This window comes from Tamandua tetradactyla, chromosome 19 (genome assembly GCF_023851605.1).
Source record: "Tamandua tetradactyla isolate mTamTet1 chromosome 19, mTamTet1.pri, whole genome shotgun sequence".
Lineage (NCBI taxonomy): Eukaryota > Metazoa > Chordata > Mammalia > Pilosa > Myrmecophagidae > Tamandua > Tamandua tetradactyla.
Window position 1 is genome coordinate 10,716,268 of NC_135345.1, and position 20,131 is coordinate 10,736,398.

Sequence of the window (20,131 nt, forward strand, 5' to 3'; positions counted from 1 at the left end):
GGCAACTGCTGAGTGCCCACTCTGCCAGCAGCAGAGACCTACACTCAGTCCCTGATATAGCAAACTTCCATGAGCTGATTAGCCTGCTATCTTGTGCAGGTTGATTATACTGGACCACTTCCATCATGGAAGGGGCAGTGATTTCTTCTAACTAGAACAGACACATACCCCGGATATGGGTTTGCATTCCCTGCATGCTTTGCTTCTGCAAAAACTACCATCTGTGGATTTATGGAATGCCTTATCCACCATTGTGGTATTCCACACAGCACTGCTCCTGATCAAGGGGTCCACTTCATAGCTAATAAAGTGTGGGAATGAGCACATACTCATGGAATTCTCTGGTCTTACTATGTTCCCCGTTATCCAGATGCAGCTAGGTTTGTAGCACAGAGGAATGGCCTTTTGAATACCCAGTTATGGTGTCAACTAGGTGGCAATACCCTAACAGGGCTGGGACAGTGTTCTCCAGGTGGTTTTGTATGCTCTGAATCAGCATCCACTGTATAGTGTTGTTTCCCCCAAAGCCAGGATTTATAGGTCTGGGAATCAAGGGGTAGACATATAGTAGTTAGGTTCCCATGTTAATTTGACCAGGTGATGATGCCCTATTGTTCTATATCTTAGGACTTAAATCATCAGTATGTGAAATTCATCTGTGGTTTATTACAGTTGTGGTCAGCTAGGGGGAGTGACTTCTACAATGAATAAGTATGAATTTAAATTCCCGGAGGTTTAAAAGAGAAAGGTCAGAAGGGATCTCAACACAGCGAAGCCCAAGCAGCTCAGTATACCTCAAATCAGCAATCTCAGCTCAGCCCAGATGTTTAGAGATACAGAAAGCAGTATCCCCTGGGGAAAGGAATTGGAACCGTGAAGCCAAAAGAGAAGACCAACAGTTGTCACCTTGTGCATTTACATGTAACAGAGAACCTCAGATGAAAGTTAGCTGCCTTTACTCTGAAAAACTATATATTTTTAACCAAATAAACCCCCTTATTAAAATCTAATCCATCTCTGGTGTGTTGCATTCTGGCAGCTTTTACAAAATAAAACAGATTATGGCACCAGGGAATGGGGTGTCGCTGCAGTTTGCAAATACCAACATGTTGGAATGGTTTTGTTTTTTTTTTAAATAAGAGGAAGATTTGGGAAGAATTTTGAGGAGCTTGATAGAAAAGGTCTGAATTGTTTTGAAGAGACTATTGGTAGAAATGTGGACTCTAAGAATACTTTTGATAGGGCTTTACACAGAAATGATGAACATGTAGTTCCGAACCACAGGAAAAGCATTCTTTGCAGATGAAAGGCAGAATTTGGAAATGGTGACCTTGGATATTTAGTAGAAGAAATTTCCAAATTAAACATGAAAAAAATGCAGCCTGGCTGCTCCTTGAAGCTTATAGTAAAATGTGAGAGGAAAGAGATAAGTTGAGAACTGAAGTCTTGGGTACAAAGAAAATAGAAATTAGTGTTCCGTAAAATTCTGGATTTCCAGAAAATGAACCCCACTGAACAGTGGCCCCAAATGCAGATTTAAGCAGACATGGAAGTAGTCAGCCATTTGCGAAAAATCTAAGAATGGAGATTGAGTTATCCAGAAGGGATTTGTTGATAGTACTTTTGTCTGGTGGGCATGATCCTAGTGTATTGCATAGAAAATCAACAAAAAATGTAGTGGATTTGTCTAAACAGAACTATAGTCAGCCTGGACACAAAGATACAGAAAAGGGGCAAGTTGAAGGGAAAGTAACTTCAGAGTAAGAACCACGGAAGCTAAGGTCTGAAGCCAAGAAACCGTGAGCCAGGAGAGTGGACCCACCAAAGTACTTTGGAGAAGTACTTGGAGTTTGCCCCACAGGCAGAGGGTGGGCCTTCTATTTTGGAAAAGTTGTGCCTCAGGCTTTGGAGAGGGTGAAGCAAATTCCTTGCAGATTGGAGAGAGCTTAGCTGACATCCCATTGTTCTGGAGGGGTGGAACATGTGCCCAGAGTTGGCAAAGATTCCAGGTGCTGTTCCAAGTTTGAAGAGGGTGGGGCAAAGAAAAAGTTGGTCTCCCCAATGTCCCTCAAGATTACAATCACCTGGTGTTTGGAGAGAGCAAAGCCACTGTTTAGGTTCTTGTTAAGAATGGGACCCTTGCTTTCTAATGCCCCATGGATAAATGAGTCTCAGACCTTGAAATCTAATGGAATTTGACCTTCAGGTTTTCAGAACTGTTTGGGTCTAGTGACGCCTGAGTCCTTTTTCATTTCTTCCCATGGTATGACCAAATGTATACAATAACTGACCCTTCTTTGTACATTGGCAGTAGATAACGTGTTCTGAGTTTCACAGGTCCAGAGTCAAAAGGGAATTTTTGCCTTAGAACAGACCATACCTGTAGCAGATTTTGATGAGATTTTGTATTAGCTTTAGCTGTGTATTTTTATTGTTACTGAAATGTTTTAAGCTTTTGTGATATTGTGATGGAGTGAATGTATGTGATAGAGTGAATGTATATGGAAAAAAAAATCTTTTTGGGGGTCCAGAGGATGCAACGTTCTGGTGTGAAAATATTATGTACCCTAGAAAAGCTGTGTTTTAATCCTGATCCACTTTTGTAGCCATTTCTTTTAATCCTAATCCAATGCTTTAGGTTGGAAATGTTTATTAGATTATCTCCATGGAGATGTGACACACCCAATTGTAGGTGTGACTTTTTATTACATAGAGATGTAACTCCACCCATTCCAGGTGGGTCTTGATTAGTTTCCTGGAACCCTTTAAAAGAGGAAACATTTTGGAAAAAGATAGAAGTCTCAGAATCAACAGAGAGAACAGATGTAGTCACTTGGTGAATGATTGCTGCAAAGAACAGTGACACAGATGATTAGAGATGCTTGGAGTTCAGCAGAAATGACTATGAAATATTAATCAAGCCAAAACCTAGAGAGAGCCAAGGGAAGCCAAGAGATGAAAGCCACCCCTGGATAAGCAAAGTGAGGAACCCCCAGAAGAACAGAGGCTGAAAGCAATGGGACCTAGGGGCAAGGGACCAGTAGATACCAACCACATGACTATCCAGCTGACAGAGGTGTGCCTTACCTATCCCATCAACCTTCCTTGAATTAAGGTGTCTTTCCTTGGATGCCTTAGGGTGAACAATCTTACAGACTTAGAACTGTAAACCTGTAACCTATTAAATTCCCCTTTTGGAAAGCTGTTCCAGTTATGGTATATCACATTCCAGCAACCTGCAAAGTAGCACAGCTAGATAAGACTGCAACCTTTTATACCCTACCTCAGGGATATGCCAATCCCACAGCCCCATGTCATAATTTAGTCTGCAGTGTCTTTGAACACCTTTACCTGCCATAAGGTATCACATTAGCCAGTTACATTGGTGACATTGCTGACTGGACCTAGTGAGCATGAAGTAGTAACTACTCTAGATTTATTGGTAAGATGTTTGTATTATCAGAAGATAGGAAGTAAATTAAACAAAAATTCAGGGACTTTTCACCTCATGAAAATTGCTGTGTCCAGTGCTGTGGGGAATGTTGAGATATTCCTTCTGCCTCAATTCCTTCTGTTCTCAAGGAGAAAGATGAGCCACTGTATCTGACCCTTTCTGCAACAGAAAAGAGGTACAACACTTAGTTGGCTTTTTTGAATTTTGGGGGCAACGTATTCCTTATTTGGGTGTGCTACTCTAGCCTATTTATTGAGTGATCTGAAAATTGCTAGTTTTGAGTAGGGGCCAGAACAAGAAGAGGCTCAGTAATAGGTCCAGCCTGCTGTGCAAATTGCTCTGTCTCTTTAGACATATGATCCACTGATCCAATGGTGTGTATTTAAAGTGTCATTGGCAAAGAGAAATGCTGTTCTGAATGCTTGACAGACACCTGCAGAAGAATCATAAGCAGACCCTTAGGATTTTGGAGCAAATCCTTACTAGCTTCTGAATATAATTACTCCCTTTTTGACAAAAAGTTTTGACCTGTACTGGGCCTTAGTAAAAACCACGCACTTAATCTTGGACCAACAAGTTACTATGAGACCTGAGTTGAGCTAGATATAATCTGTCATTCCAAATGATAAATTTGGACATGCATAACAGCACAACATTATCAAATTGAGATAATATATACAAACAAGATCATGGTTGAGCAGGCCCTGAAGGCACAAATAAATTACACAATGAAGTAGCCCAAATGGCCCCACTCTAGCTACATTACCTTTTCTCTAAAGCCCACAACTAAGGCCCCTTGGGGAATTTCCAATGATCAGTTAACTGAAAAGAGAAAACTTTGACCTGGTTTACATGAGGTTCTGTATGATATACAGGTGCCTCCTGCAAATGGACAGCTATAGCACTATAGCTCTTTTCTGGTGCATGCCTAAAGAGTGTGTTCTTGAAGTGAAATATCCTAGAAGGTAGAATTTTGAGCAATGTGCATAGTTCTTCATTTTGCTTGGATGCAGAAATGACCAGAGATCATATTGAGACTGATTCATGGGCTATGGCCAGTGTTTGGCTATATGGTCAAGGACTTGGAAGGACCATTATTGAAAAATTGGATAGGCCTTTCTTAATGGGTGTTCTAGTTTGCTAGCTGCCGGAATGCAACACACCAGAGACGGATTGGCTTTTAATAAAAGGGGATTTATTTTGTTGGTTCTTCAGAGGAAAGGCAGCTAACTTTCCACTGAGGTTCTTTCTTACAGGATGGTCTCTGCTGGTCTTCTCTCCAGGCCCCTGGGTTCCAACAACTTTCCCCAGGGTGATATCTTTCTCCATCTCCAAGGGCCCGGGCTGAGCTGCAAGTGCTGAGATGAGGAATGCCAAGCTGCTAGGCTGTGCTACATTGTGTTCTCTCATTTAAGCACAAGCCAATTAAGTTAAACGTCACTCATTGCAGCAGACACACCTCCTAGCCAACTGCAGATGTAATTAGCAACAGATGAGATTCACCTACCATTGGCTCATGTCCACAGCAACAGAACTAGGTGCTTTCACCTGGCCAAGTTGACAACTGAATCTAACTACCACAATGGGTATAAAACATGAAGATATTTGTGTCTCATATGAATGCTCAGCAGAGTAAAATTTTAATAATCAAGTATACAGGAAAACTTATTCTGTGGATACTAGTCAGCTTTTTTCCTTGACACTGTTATTGTCCAATGGACCCATGAAGAAATCTTCCATAGTGGTAGGGATGGAGGTCATGCATGGACTCATAAACATAGTCTTTTACTTACCAAGGCTAACCTGACTATCACCACTGCTGAATGTCTCTGCCAGCAGGAGATAATCAATCAGTTACTGATATGGCACTATTTTCCATGTGATTAACCAGCTACATCATAGCAAATTGATAACATTAGACCATCTCCATTATGGAAGGGGCAGCATTTTGTTGTAACTGGAATAGGCACATAGTTTGTATACAGATTTTTCTTTCCTGTTTGAAATGCTTCTGCAAAAATTACTTCCCTGGAATTAGATAGAGCCTTTTGCATGGACATGTTATTCCACATTCATTGCTTCTGATCAAGGAAATCACTTCACAGAAAATGAAGGGTAGAAATGGGCCCATGATCATTGGTCTCCCACCATCGTGAAACAACCAGAGTGATAGAACCATGGAGTGATCTTTAGAAGTTTCAGTTGTAGTGTCAGCTGAGTGTCAGTACCTTGCGGGGGTTGGGGGGCAATGTTCTCCACAAGGCTATACATTCTCTAAATCAGTGTCTACTCTATAGTGCTTTTTCTCTCACAGCTAGGACTCAAAAGTCCAGGAATCAAGGGGTGGAAATGAGAGTTTCACCATCCATTATTACCCCTACTGATCCACTAGAGAAATGTTTGCTTCTTGTCCCCACAATCTCAAGCTCTGCTGGTCTACAGATTTTATTTCCAAAAGGAGGAGTGCCTGCATCAGAAGACACAATGATGATCCAATTAAACTGAAAGTTAAGAATTTCTCATGCCTCTGAATCAACAGGAAAAGAAGAGAATTAATATACTAACTGGTGTGATTGTCCCTGATTACCAAGGGGAAATTGGGCTGCCATTGCACAATGGTGGTATACATTGTGCCTACATACAGAATACAGGAGATCCTCTAGGGCATCTTTTAGTCTTACTATGCCCTGTGGTTTATGTCAATAGAAAACTGCAACAACCCAATCCAGGTAGGACTACTAATGGCTCAGACATTTCAGGAATGAATATTTGGGTCACCCCACCAGGCGAAGAGACTAACTGAGGTACTTCATGAGGGTACAGGAAGAATGGAATGGGTAAAGAAAGAAGGTAGTTGTAAGTACTAGTTATGAGCACATGATCAGTGGCAGAAATGAGATGTGCAGTTTTTCTGAGTGTTTGGTCCTTATTTAAAAATATATATATATATTTCTGGGTGTGTGTATTGGTGGATAGATGATAGATAGGTAAACAGATAGATAGAGATATAGGTATAGATAAATATATCAAATACCTTTGTTTTCCTCCATCTCTTATTCTATTATCATACAATGTAAGCTGTATTAACACTATGTCACAGTATATAAGTTACAGGCTATCAAGGATAAGAATGAATATCACACAAAACTTGCATTCCTTTCTGGGGAAAGCATTAGTGCATTTTCAGTTATAAGCAGGACAATTGTATCATGTTAGGCAGAAATGTAACTAATTATCTTTATTTACTTGAAAAGTATGGTTCAAGGAGATGTGTATGGATGCCAGGTTGACAAGGGGTGGAATGTGATGCTCAATTTCATATGTCATCTTGGCTAGGTTATGATGTTCAGTTGTGGGTTAAGCAAGTACTAGCCTGAAGTTACCGTAAGGGTATTTCATAGACGGATTTATATCTATAATTTGCCAATTATACATGCAACTGATTGAATCTGCAATCACAGAGGAGACAGCCCTCAGCAATGTGGGGACTCTCCTTATCCAATTAGTTCAAGGTCCTAAAATCCAGTACTGAGGACCACAGAAGACAGAAGAGTTTCTGCCTCTAGTTCAGGTTGTCTCCTTTCTCTAGGAAATCAACATAACACTTACTGGAGTTTACATTCTGTGTCATGCCCTACAGAATTCAGACTTTCAGGCTCCATGGTCTTATAAGCTAATTCTTATAGTAAATTTTCTTAACATTCATATTGAGAATTTATATATTCATATGAATTTCTGTCAGTTCTGCTTCTCTGGAGAACACTAATACACCAAATAATACTCCATTGTACTGATATGCCACATTTTAAAAATCCATTTATCAGTTGATAGACATTTGAGTTGTTTCCAATTTTTTGCTATTATAAATGATACTGCTATGAACAGTCTTTTACAAGCTTTTGTGTATAAATCTGTTTTCCTTTCTTTTGGGTAAATACCTAGGAGTTGAATTGCTGAATCACATGGTATTCTATATTTAACATATGAGAAACTGCCAAACTCTTTCCGAAAGTGGCTGGAACATTTCAAATTTTCACCAACTATGCATGAAGTTTCATTTCATTTCTCCACATCCTCATCAATAATTGTACTTGCTACATTTTTATTATTGTCATAGCCATCCTAGTGACAGCTCATTATACTTTCAATTTGTATACATCATAACTTCAGGTCTTGAGATTCTTTCCATATTCTTATTGGCCATTTATATACCTTCTTTGGAGAGATGTCTATTCAAATATTTCCCCCATCTTTTAATTGGATTATTATTTTAATATTGAGTTTATTAATTCTCTTTATATTCTGGATACAATTCCCTTGTCAGATATATGATTTTCAGATTTTTTTCTCTGAAATTGTGGGATTTTTTTTTTTTTTAACATGGGCAGGCACCAAGAATTGAACCTGGGTCCTCTAGCATGGCAGGCAAGAATTCTTGCCTGCTGAACCACCGTGGCCTGCTCTTTTTTACTTTCTTGATGACACATTTTGTAGCCCAGAAATTTTACATTTTGATGATATTCAATTTATCTGTTCTTTATTTTGTATTTTTTTGTATTTCATCTAAGAAATCATTGATGAATATAAGATCATAAAGATATACTCATGATTTCTTTTAATAGTATTATAATTTTAGCTCCTATATCTAGGCTTATAATATCTTTTGAGTTAATTTTTAGGTATGGTATGAGGTTAGTGTCTAATTTCATTCTTTTACATGTGAGTACTCAGTTGTTCCAGCACCATGTGATGAATTTCTTCTTTCTCTGTTGGATTTTCTTGATATACTTGTTTAAAATCATGATAAATATAAGGGGCTATTTCTGGACTCTCAATTCCATCCCACTGGTCTGTATGTTTATCCTGATGCCAGTGTCACATGGTCTTGATTATGCTGGTTTTAAGTTTTGACATGGGTGTGATTTCTCTAAATTTGTTCTGTTTTTTAAATTTGTTTTTCTATTCCATTTGAAGTTTCTTGCATTTCCTATTAATTTGAAGAGAAATTTGTCAATTTCTGCAAAAAAGGCAGCTGGATTTTGAAATGCATTGCACTGAATATGTAGATCAATTTGGGGAGTAAAGTCATTTTAGCAATATTGAGTCTTCCATTTCATGAAAATGGAACATATTTTTCATTCTGTAGGTCTTCTTTAAATTCTTTCCATGACATTTTGTAGTTTTCAGTGTGAAAGCCATGTTCTTACTTTGTTAAATTTATACCTATGTATTTTATTCATTCTGACAATGTTGCAAATGGAATTTTTCTTAATTTTGATTTCCAAATATTCATTTTTAATGTAGAAAAATACAAGTAATATGTATGTTGGTCTTATACCTGGTAGCCTTGCTGGTGTTAAAAAAAAACTGACTTTTAGTGGATTCCTTAAAATTTTCTATTTAAAGATCATATTATCTGCAGGTAGAGAATTTTAATTCTTTTCAAATCTGGATTCCTTTATTTATTTAGCGTAATTTCCCAGGGGAACCCCCCAGTATGATATTGAATAGAAGTTCTGAAAGCAGACATACTTGCCTTGCTCCCGATATTAAGGGAAAACATTCAGTCTTTCACCAAAAAGTATTGTTAGCTGTGTGTTTCAGTAGATGGCTTTCATCCTGTTGAGGGAATTCCCTTCTATTCCTAATTTGTTGAGTTGTCTTCATTAAGAAAGGATGTGAAATTTCTCAAATTATTTTCCTATACCTATTAAGATGATCATATTATTTTTAATCATTTACTCTCTTAATATGGTATATACATTAATAGATTTTCAGATGTTAAACTAACCTTGCATTCTTAGAAAAATATAAATTGGCCATGGGGTGTAAGTTTTTTAAATACTTGTTGCTGGATTCATTTGTTCAGAGTACAGTGGCATTTTTAAGATCACAAAGCAAGCAGTTATGAAAGCCATGACTGGTTGCAGTTTCTCTGACTCCAAGAGCGTAGTGTAGAGGAAGGGAGAGTACTGGAAGCCAGGTATAGCTGCTTAACAAAAATGGCATGGGTTTCCCAGGAAGTCATAGATCCCAAGTAATTCTAGAGATCTGTAGACATAAGTTTGGTAGAGAAGGAAGTCCCAGTCTTCTTGGCTTTACTTGACCATTGTAGAGTTAATTCAACACAAGACTTGAGAAAATGAGAAATGTCAAAAGCTTGTACCTCCTGGGGTGAAACTATCCCAAGATTAGGAGTTGGGGAAGTGGGATCCTTTGTCTTCCTGGTCATACCTGCTCAGAGTAGAGCATGTGGGTAGAGCTGAGGGGGTAGCAATTGTCTTAGATGCCTTAGGCTCTTGATTTTCTCCCAGAGATTTTGTATATTTTGTTGTTTGAATGCTTCTGCATTTGATGTATACCATTAGGACGATTTCCAGGTTCTTTAAATATTCATTATATATGTGCATATGTGTGTGTGTTCATCAGTTAGATTGTTATTTTTCTGGGGAAAGTGTTTGTCAGGCTCCTTACTTCCACCATTCTGTAACCCTCTACAAGGACTCTCAAATTTCTTAAAGAATCTGATTAACTATGTCTATCTTTTCTGCAGGAAAAGGCATAATCACAGAATCAAATTAGTTTTTGTTGAAACACAGGAATTTTTTAGTTTCTTTTGGAGTTTAAGAACACTAGATTAGGAACCTCTTAAGATCCTTAACATCCTATTTCGCTGAAGAATTTACAATAGAGGAAGATGTGGGTTTGCTAGTAGTCATGAATCCTGTCTTGGTTTGTTAGACTGCTATGAAAAATGCAAAATAATGGCTTAATGACAGGAATTTTATTACTCACAGTCTTTCTGCTAGAAAAAGTCCAAAATCAAGATATCAGCAAGAATTGTTTTCTCCCAGAGTCTGCATGCTCTAGTACTGACTGCTAACAATACTTTGAGTTCTTTCACTTGAATTCCTGCCTCCCATATCCTCTCTTTTTAGCTTTTATGACTTCATAATTCATTTTATAAGACCTCCAGTTCTCTGGATTATGACCCATCCTGCTTCGGTTGACCACACACTAACTGAAATTAACATCTTCCAAAGGTCCTATTTACAGTAGAGCCACATTGATATGGATTGAATAAAAGAATGTGTGTTGGTTGAGGTACATAATTCAACCTATCACACATCCTATACTTCCTTGTACTTGATTTCAGATCTTGGATAAATTACTTTAATTCTCAGATCCTGAGTTCACCCTCTAACATATTCCTTTCTAAGGATTATATGCTAATTTACACATGAAGTCTATATTTACACATAAAGTATCACAGATTTGCTACATAGTTTATGTTCAATTTTTTTTAAAAATTGTAAATGAACATTTATTGAGACTCTTTTATTAGCCAATTACTTTTCCAGGCAGGAGCAAAAGTTTTGGTCCCTTTTTAAATGGATGTAACCTTCCATTGCCAAGGGACTACTGGAAAATAAATCATGCCTCTCAACAACAAGGCACATTCAGGCCCCAACTCCTGGTCATGTGGATATGGGCGCACTGTAAATAGCATCTCTTGAAGATGCTCTTTCAGTTGAGATATGCCTCAGCTAACCCAGGTTGGGTTTTAAGATGAAGTATTAAAGTCCTTTATGAACAAAATAAAATTCAGATATAGAAAAACCTACAAGAAGGAATCCAGATGTCAGCAGAACCCAGAGAAGAAAGGAAAAGTCATCATCATGTGCATTGTCATGTGACAGAAAAAACACAGATCAAGGATCGCTGACCATCAGCCCCAGAATGCCACAGTCTTTAAAGAAAAAGCACCATCTTGCTGACACCTCAGTTTTGTACTTCTTAAACTCAAAACCATAAGCCAATAAATTATCATTGTTTTAAGTTGACCCTTTTTATGTTATTTGTTTTAGCAGCTGGAATACTGGGACAAGTGATAAATTAGTAAATAATACTAAAAAAATGTAAGTAAAGTAGAGAACAGAAACAAGAGGACAAGTTAAGACAGCAAAGGGACAATTATATCAAAAAGGCAAAGAAATTAAGGGAATAAGCCCAGTGGTTGATTGGAGGAAAGGCATTCCAGAAAGAAAGGAAAAAGTGTGCAGAAAACCTGGGGCAAAAGTGCTTAAAGCCCATTGAAGGAGTGACAATGAGAATAGGGGAACTGGTGCATAGGGGAGGGAAGAGTATAAAGTTGATGTCAAAGGGGTAATATCTGACTAAGTCACGTAAAGGTTTCTGGTCTATTGGAAGGACTTCTGGTCTATTGGATTTACCCTTACGGACATCAGACAGATTTGGGCAGAGAAGAATGTAATCTAATTTAGGTTTTCAAAGGAAGATTCCAGATATTTTGTTGAGATTAAAGTGCATACCAGTTAAGATGCTCAATGACATCATCTCTGCCCCTACTTAAGTCTTTATACTGCAATCATTTATACTTTGCATGTCCACATTGAGTACTTTTGAAGAAAGAGTTCCACGGGAGCAAGAGAAACTTCCCCATCCTACAGCCCTCTGTTAGCAGATATATGAGCCAGATTTAACAGTGAGGAGGGACACTGTACGTTATAAATCATGTACACAAATGTGGCTCTCTCTTCTGTTCTCTCTTTCAAAGGGAAGTGCCCTGGTCCTCTTGTTTCTTGGCCCAAAGAGTCTATAATATTTTTATCAGTGTTTTAAGAAGAAATTGTCTGCTTCTGTCCTAAGATACTGGTTCTCAAACAGAAGCGTGTATCAGAATCACCTGGAATCCTTCTTAAAACACAGAATATGAGCCAGAATTTCTGATTCAGTAGAGCTTAAAGCTCAGGTGGAGCCTGAAATGTGCATTTATGACAAGTTCTCAGGTGATTTTGAAGCTGCTTGTCCAGAAACCACACTTTGAAAACCAGGCCCTTCCCTATCCCCCCTACCATTTTCTACCATTTCAAAGTCTCTGATCCTTTTGAATGCAAGTTATAATTTTATTTTGTGGTTTAGAGACAAGGAAAAGGTGAGGCCAGTTGGAAGAAAATTCTGTCCTTCTGAGATTTGAGTGGATTGAAGAATCTGAAAATAGGAAGTTCAAACACATGATTTAGTGAATAACTTGAAAGATACCTATTTACTAAATATTAAGGAATGAAAACATTTTGTCATAGCCACTTGAATTTAAAAAAATAATAATAAATACTGCTGCTGCCTGTTCTAGTTTGCTAGCTGCCGAAATGCAAAATATCAGAAACAGAATGGCGTTTAAAAAGAAGAATTTAATAAATTGCTAGTTTATAGTTCTAAGGCCGAGAAAATGTCCTGATTAAAACAAGTCTATAGAAATGTCCAATTTAAGGCATCAGGAGAAAGATATCTTGGTTCAAGAAGGCCAACAGCGTTCAACGTTTCTGTCTCAGCTGGAAGGGCACATGGTGAACATGGCGGCATCTGCTGGCTTTCACGTGGCTCTACCAAAAGAGACTCTCTCCAAAATGTTTCTTCTTTTAAAGGATTCCAGTAAGCAACTCCACCTTCAGTGGGTGGAGACAAACCTCCACGGAAATCATCTAATCAAAAGTTACCACCCACAATTGCGTGGGTCACATCTTCATAGAAACAATCAAAATGCTCTCATCCAGCAATACTGAATGAGGATTAAAGGGCGTGGTTTTTCTGGGGTCCACCATAGATTCAGACCGGCATGCTGCCTTAACAAATACTCTTCTCATTCCTTAATTGCTTTCCCTAACATCCTTACCAAAGATAGTGGTACCATGAATTTGAAGTGTGTCCTCCCTGGCCATGATTTTATAGTTTTACATTTTAAATATATACAAAAATTGCATATGGTGTTAATTATGTTCGTTTTAATGTTTTACTGTTCATAATACTTCAATACATTACTGTATGTGACTTCTGTTTTTTGCACCCTATATTATATCATTTCACATCTTTCCATGCTGATACAAAAGTTGTACATTTATTTTAACTTATGTATAGTATTTCCTCATATGATTATCATTCACTACATTTATACATACCCGTAATGATGGACACTTAGACATTTTTCTGTGTATTCCTTACAAATAAAGAAGCAGAAAACGTTTCTGTACATGCCACCTTATGCATATGAGCAGGAGATTCTCTCTAAACTCTATGGGTAGATGTTGAGAGGTATAATTGGTAAAGTTATAAAATGTGTGTATTTTTAATTTATTAAAAGATGTCTGCAAAAAAGATCTTCCCCTCACCATACTGTTCTTACAAGATATCTCTTCCCATGGAGTGAGATCTGTGTTATTCACTCTGTTATGGGCAGGCCTGTGACTATGGAAGAGGTGATACTAAGTATCATTTGATACCATGTCATAGAAAGCAATTTAGCTTCCTCCCACCCACTTGGAATTCATGCCCTTTAAACCCAGTCCTCATGACCTCGGAACGCAGAGACCATCTTATGTGGCCATCTGTAGGTATTCTGGCTGACAGCCCCAGTTCAGGTGCTAACCAACAGCAAACATTAACTTCCAAATGTAGCAATAACATCACCTCTGGCCTTCAGATGTGCCTTGCTGAACCCCAAATATCATGGAAAAGTGACAAACAAACCTCTGTCCCAGCATTCTGCTGTGGGTCACAGTGGCTCTTCCCAGCCAGGTCTGGATGCCTGCCTTGGTCTGCCCTACAGGATGGCTTTAGCATTGAACTATTTCAAAAGATAAGGGAGGGGAAAGGAAGAGGAAGGATGAGTTTTGAGCCGGTAAATTGGATTCATATGCTGGCATCATCATTTACAAACAGTGTCATCTTTGGCTTCCTGCTAAACTAGCAAATCTGTTTCCTGCTAAAACCAGCAAATATAAAGTGATGATAAAGGTGCCTCCTACATGAGGCAGTTGTGAAGCTGGATGCTAGAATCTTCCGTTCCTTCACCCTACACTTCTACCCACCCCACACAAACCTGCTCCTAGAGAGCAGCGACTTTTCACTTATTTTTCTATGCTTCGTGTTTATTAGCATTTTATCAGTAAATCAATTCTATACACATTCTTTATAAATTGTAAAATGTCACATGAGTGAGGACTATTATTATTGAATAAATATTTATATCTCTTAAATACTGCACTATTTATTAATATATATTTTTCTATATAAAGCCATGTTTAAAATTTAACATGTCATTTCTAGCACAGTTGCTGATATGTATGGGTGGTCAATAAATATGAATAATCAGATGGATAGGTGGCTGAATAAATAAATGAATTAGTAGCTATTTATGAAAGAAGGTAATCTGGATTGATTTAATTTTTCAAACCTTGCACAGATGGAAACCCCTGAGAATTTCATGTAAATTAAATGAAATTAATACTTAGTCAGCCACCAGTGCAGAATAAATGAGAGATTTGCCAATTCTCCAGTTGAATGGACTATTCAGATGTTATAAATGAGTAGTTTATACTCAGAATTGTTTTATGGCATAAGACACTAAATATACTGCTAATTTGTCCAACTGTTTTGTAATGTGCTACAAGATAAAGTCCAAATTCCTGAGCATGATGTTCAAAGTCCTTCCCCATCTGGCTACATTCCATGTCTCCAAACTTCATCTGCTGTTTCCTCATTTGTCTTCCAGTTTAAACATGTCCACGGGAAACATTTCTCCTTTCTTGGTACTATTTTTGCAAAATGGAAATAACAATATCTTCCCTGACTTTTGGATTGCTGAGATTTAGAAGACACAAAGTGTGACTATCAGTAAACACTATTTTACTTAACAAAATTTACGGATTATCCAATGCACCCCTGAGCTGTGGAAGGCACTGGAGGGAAATTTGACAGAGCCCCTGCCCTGACAGTGTGTTGAGAAACAGAGACACTAGAAAGAACATGACCATAAAATACTACACGTGCAATCAATCTGTACTGTGAATATTGTTGACACCCATTTGGCTATTATTTTTTATTCAACAAATGCTTATTGAGAACCGACTATGAGCCAGGTACTTATGTATTTGCTGTTGAAAAAATAGACATAGTCTCCATTCTCACAGAGTTTATATATTTTATTATGATGAACAAGCAATAAGCAAGTAAATGGATAAGCAGGAGAATTGAACTTGGAGATGAATGCTATAAATAAAAAAGTAATGGAGAGTAAAGAGAAAGAGACTAATAAGAAGTGAGGATTAGTTCGCTTATCATAGGAAAGTTCCCGTGGAGGAGTAAATCTTTGAGAAGATCTATTGGAATCAAAAACTGAACCTGTATAAATAATGAGTGTACAGAGAGAAGAGGAAATGAAAGACCCGAAAGCAGGATTGCATTGGTGCATTAGAAGAATGACAATAGGTTTAGTATCCAGACTAGACTGAGCAGACAAAGTGGTATGACTTGAAGTTTAGAGATAAAGGCAGGATTGAGACCATGTAGAACCTTATCCAGAGCAACAGATTTAAAACCTGTTCACACTGGAATAAATGTTACATGTAACCAAAGAGTGCATGCTAATCAATTAGATTTGGTTGATGAATAAAAGCAATCAAGGTTCTTTATCTGATCAGTTCGGTGTTAGGTAGGTAGTTAGATATATGAGTCTGGAACTTGGGAGGTTTTGAGTCTGAAGATATAAATATGGGATTGTGGACATAAATATGGCATTAAATCTATGACGTGGATTAAGTAGGGAGAGTATATAGTTAGAGAAAGGAAGAGCACCATGGGCCAAGCCCAGAACATACTGATGTTTAGAGGTGGAAGAGGAAAAATAGCCAAGGAGTCTGAGGAGAAGATACTACCTTACCAGAAGATGGGTGGAAAACAAGAGATTATGATTTCTGTGAATGCCAAGTAAGAAAGTGTTTAAAGAAAGATGGAGTGATCACATATACATGAGATTCAGAGATGAAGATTGAGTTTTGATCATTTACTGTTAACCTGTGGACTACTGGTCACTCTGACACCTACAGTTTCATAGAAATGGGGATGAAATGCTTATTGAAGGAGAGGGGCATCGTGGCTCAGCAGGCAGGGTTCTCATTTGCCATGCCAGAGACCCAGGTTCAGTTCCCGGTGCCTGCCCATGTAAAAAGAAAAAAAGGAAAGAAATGCTTACTGAACTGGGTTCAAGTTGGAATGGAAGGTGAGGAAGAGGAGAAAGTGATTATAGACAAGTCATTTCATAGTCCAGGTCACTGGATAGTAATCTACACCTATATTGAAATCCATACAAATGGTGATCATGAGTAATGGTGAAGAGAACTAGGGTGGCCAGGTGCCAGATCCTTTAGGGAATGAAGAAAACTGGCTGGGTAGTGGCAGATAACTACAGCAAAAAGAGGGGCAGAGGTGATAGAATCTGACGGCCGGTATTTCAATGGAGCTGCAGAACTTTTTTTTCTCTCTTGTTGGGGGGAAGTAGGAGAAACTGTTAGGAAGCAGCATTGAGAAGAAGGAGAGCATCTGCTCCACATGCACGCCCTCTGGGCTCACAATAGTGAGAGAAAACACAAATATTGCTTGTGAGAACTCAAAGGAAGCTTAGGACAATGGACAAAAGAGCCCAAAACTTCAAGGGAAGCCAGGTGAGACTTCATAGAAGAGGTGAAACTTGAAGTAAACAGTAGGAACCTGTCAGGAAGAGGGCAGGGTAAGGGCACTTAATGTAAAGAAAAGCCTCTGGAAAAACTCAGGTCTGAGAAGCTGTTGGCAGTATCCAGTACCAGCAGTTTAATATTTATAGAGAATTAGTCAAATAAACCATACAAGTAAGGAATGAAATATCGAAAATGAGGCTGGGCAGGAAGTCAAGAGGCCCATAAATACAATTTAAGGAATTTTACAACTACACAGGATTATTTTTTGTATTGCTTATACCTATAACATATTCGATGCTAAATAAATGTCCTTACATAAATGAATAAGTTGGTGAATAAATCAGCTAATATTGATCAAGCATGCACTATATACTGGGCACTGGGTTAGATGCACACACTAATATATTTACTTCTGAGACCAACCTCATGAGTTAAGTGTTACTAGCATTCTGATTTTAAACGTGAAGAAATGGGCACAGAGAAATTAGTTACCTTGCCCAAATTTAAATAAGTAGTAAAATGTGGAACTAGGCTTTAAACTCACTAATTCTGACTCTAGATCTTGGTTTAATCATATTACTTTATTGCCAGAATGAATCAATTCTATGTGAATATAAATTCAAACTAGGAATGGAGAGACCTGGGTTACAGTCTAAGACTTTTACTAATGAGCTTGAGGGACTTCGGAACAGTACTTGGTCTCTCAAAAACTCAGCAAGTGAAGCCATTTAGACTGGATTAGCATGTCCTGTATTAGTTCTAAAGAATGGGAATTCTAGTTCCTTGAGATGTTACCAGGTGCTCATTAAAAACTTTTCTAAAATCAGCTAAATTAGAGGCACAGAGTGTGCTATCTCCATTCTTAGGATTCACAGTATTCATTGGGATGTTAAAAGCTCAGGCAAGTTCTGCTGCAAAGAAACCATTTTAACTTTGATCCATGCTACCCAAACATATACCTTTTGATAACTTGCTATTATGAGAATCAATTGACAAAATAATTGGCTCTCCATTGGGATAAGTGTGAGAAGCCTGTATGAGTGAAGTAAGGTGAAAAATAAAAATGAATTTAAAGGGGAATTAAGTGAACAATGGGTTAGAAGTTGCTACCGTGTATTATACACCTTATAATATTGCCTAACTTCATCCTTACGTCAATTCTTTGCCAAGTATTCTTATTCCTACTTAAAAATAGACTCAGAGAGGTCAAAGAGAGATCAAAGGACATGTCTGAGGTCACCTATCTTCCAAAATAGTAGAAAGGGGATTGCAATTTAAGACTAGGAGCTGCAAATCCCATGCTTTTGTCACTCTGTCATGCTGTCTCCACATAAGTGATTGGGAAAACATCAAAATTAATAATTACAGTAATATCTCACATTTGTATAGCACAAGAATTAGCAATCATTTTCTGTAAAGGTATAGGTGGTAAATATTTTAGGCTTAGCAGGCCGTTTGGCTCCTGTCACAACTATTCAACTTTGTGTTGTAGCAGGAAAGCATGCATGGACAAAACAAATGAAGGGGTATGACTGTGATCTAAAAACACTTCCTTTATGAAACCAGGTGGTAGGTCCAATTGGCTTATGGACTGTAATTTGTTGACACTTGATATAGTATTTTTCAGTTCTTACTGCTTTCACAGCACTCATTTATCCAAACCCACAGCCACCGTATCAAAAGGACACTCTTATTCCCATTTTACAGGTGAGCTTTTCGGTGGGGGGATGACGTATCCACGTTCACACGGAGACATGCTGCAATATCTTTCACCATCAGTGGACACTAGGAACAAAATTGTATGTATCCTACTTTCCATTAATCAGTGGATTCCCTGAGGGAAATGTCTTCTGGACATAATGTACATAGAATAAATGACTGTTGAATAGGTTGCTGAAAGCATGCCCAGGTTATATCCAAATGCTCTTTCTGGCCTGGCTTCCCTGTGGAATCAGTTCACCCTCATAAATGGCAATTAATCCGGGTTTATTGAGCATGTAATAGTGCATAGAGTTATAAGCCATGATCTATATCTTCAAGAAGGTTACAGTTAGTCCAGGGAGTAGAGTTGCCCTACACACTAATTAGAGGGCAATCACAGGCTGTGATGCATGAGAATGGCTGAGAATAAGGAGAGCTCAGACAAGAGGACAGGGAACTAGCCATTTGCTGTCTCCCTTTAATGAAGCTGGCCCTTTAGCCCTTACCACCTAATTTATCCCTAATTTATGGTTGGGAGATTTTGGCTTCCTAGCATAGGAGACTTGCCAAGGTCACACACCTAGTTAGCAGTCTCCCTGTCTCCATGTAGTCAACCTTCACAAGACTGGAATAATCAGGTAAGGCTCAGCAGATGAGTTGGCCCCGCAGTCGGTACTACTTGGCTTATGTTAATCAGAAGAAGATAGATCTCACCCAGGTGAACACTTCAGAAAATTCTTGGCTCTGGTACAACAGGTGTAAGAAGACTGATTTCAGTATCAGCTGGAATAAGTGAACAAAGTTACCTTCATTTTGAGATGGATGGAATTTCGCTGGTGAATGAGAATACAGAAAGTTACTCAAGATTAAGGCACAAAACTGGAATAAACATAGACATGCAATGGTGACTAACATGAAGTGATGTTTAGTTTACAAATTAATCAACATTCATTCATTCATTCATTCATTCATTCATTCATATAACAAGCCTAGGTTGAGCACTCAGGCAATAACACGCTTTGGCAAGCACTAGGAGGTGGGTGTTCTTATCTCCATATTCAGGTGAAGAACATGACATGGTTCTTAGGGTGCAAACTCAAGAATTCAGAACTATTACATGAAAGAAATGGAATTGAAATTCAGGACTTCTTAGTCCACCTCTACTAGACAAAGTAGAGATGGTGCAGGCAAGGGAATGGAGAAAACGAAAGTAGCATTTTGAAGGATGTGCATTGGAGTGACACTCGTGGAAGTGAGGTTGGTATATAGCCAGGATGGAGGCTTCTGAACACTCTGTCAGGGCTCCATGCACAGAAATCATAAACTCTGCCTTCTTTGGTCTCAATTTGCTCCTCTAGAAAAACACTACAGTTCTGGAGCTGGAGGAAAAATGTGTTCCTTCATCCTAACTTCATCTCCTGCTTGGCACCTGGACAGTTGGCTGCTG

The 20,131-nt window shown here is 38.3% G+C and overlaps 1 long non-coding RNA gene across 1 annotated transcript in view; it reads right to left on the reverse strand.

The window, feature by feature from the left end:
* LOC143663470 (uncharacterized) overlaps positions 1-10,377 on the reverse strand; it is a 28,593-nt gene extending 18,216 nt beyond the window's left edge. Inside the window, exons 1-2 of the long non-coding RNA XR_013165925.1 lie at positions 10,250-10,377; positions 3,506-3,613 (exon numbers count right to left, since the gene is read on the reverse strand). This is a non-coding gene — a long non-coding RNA (uncharacterized LOC143663470). The remainder of the gene's footprint in view (positions 1-3,505; positions 3,614-10,249) is intronic.
* Between the last annotated feature and the right edge of the window lie 9,754 nt (positions 10,378-20,131).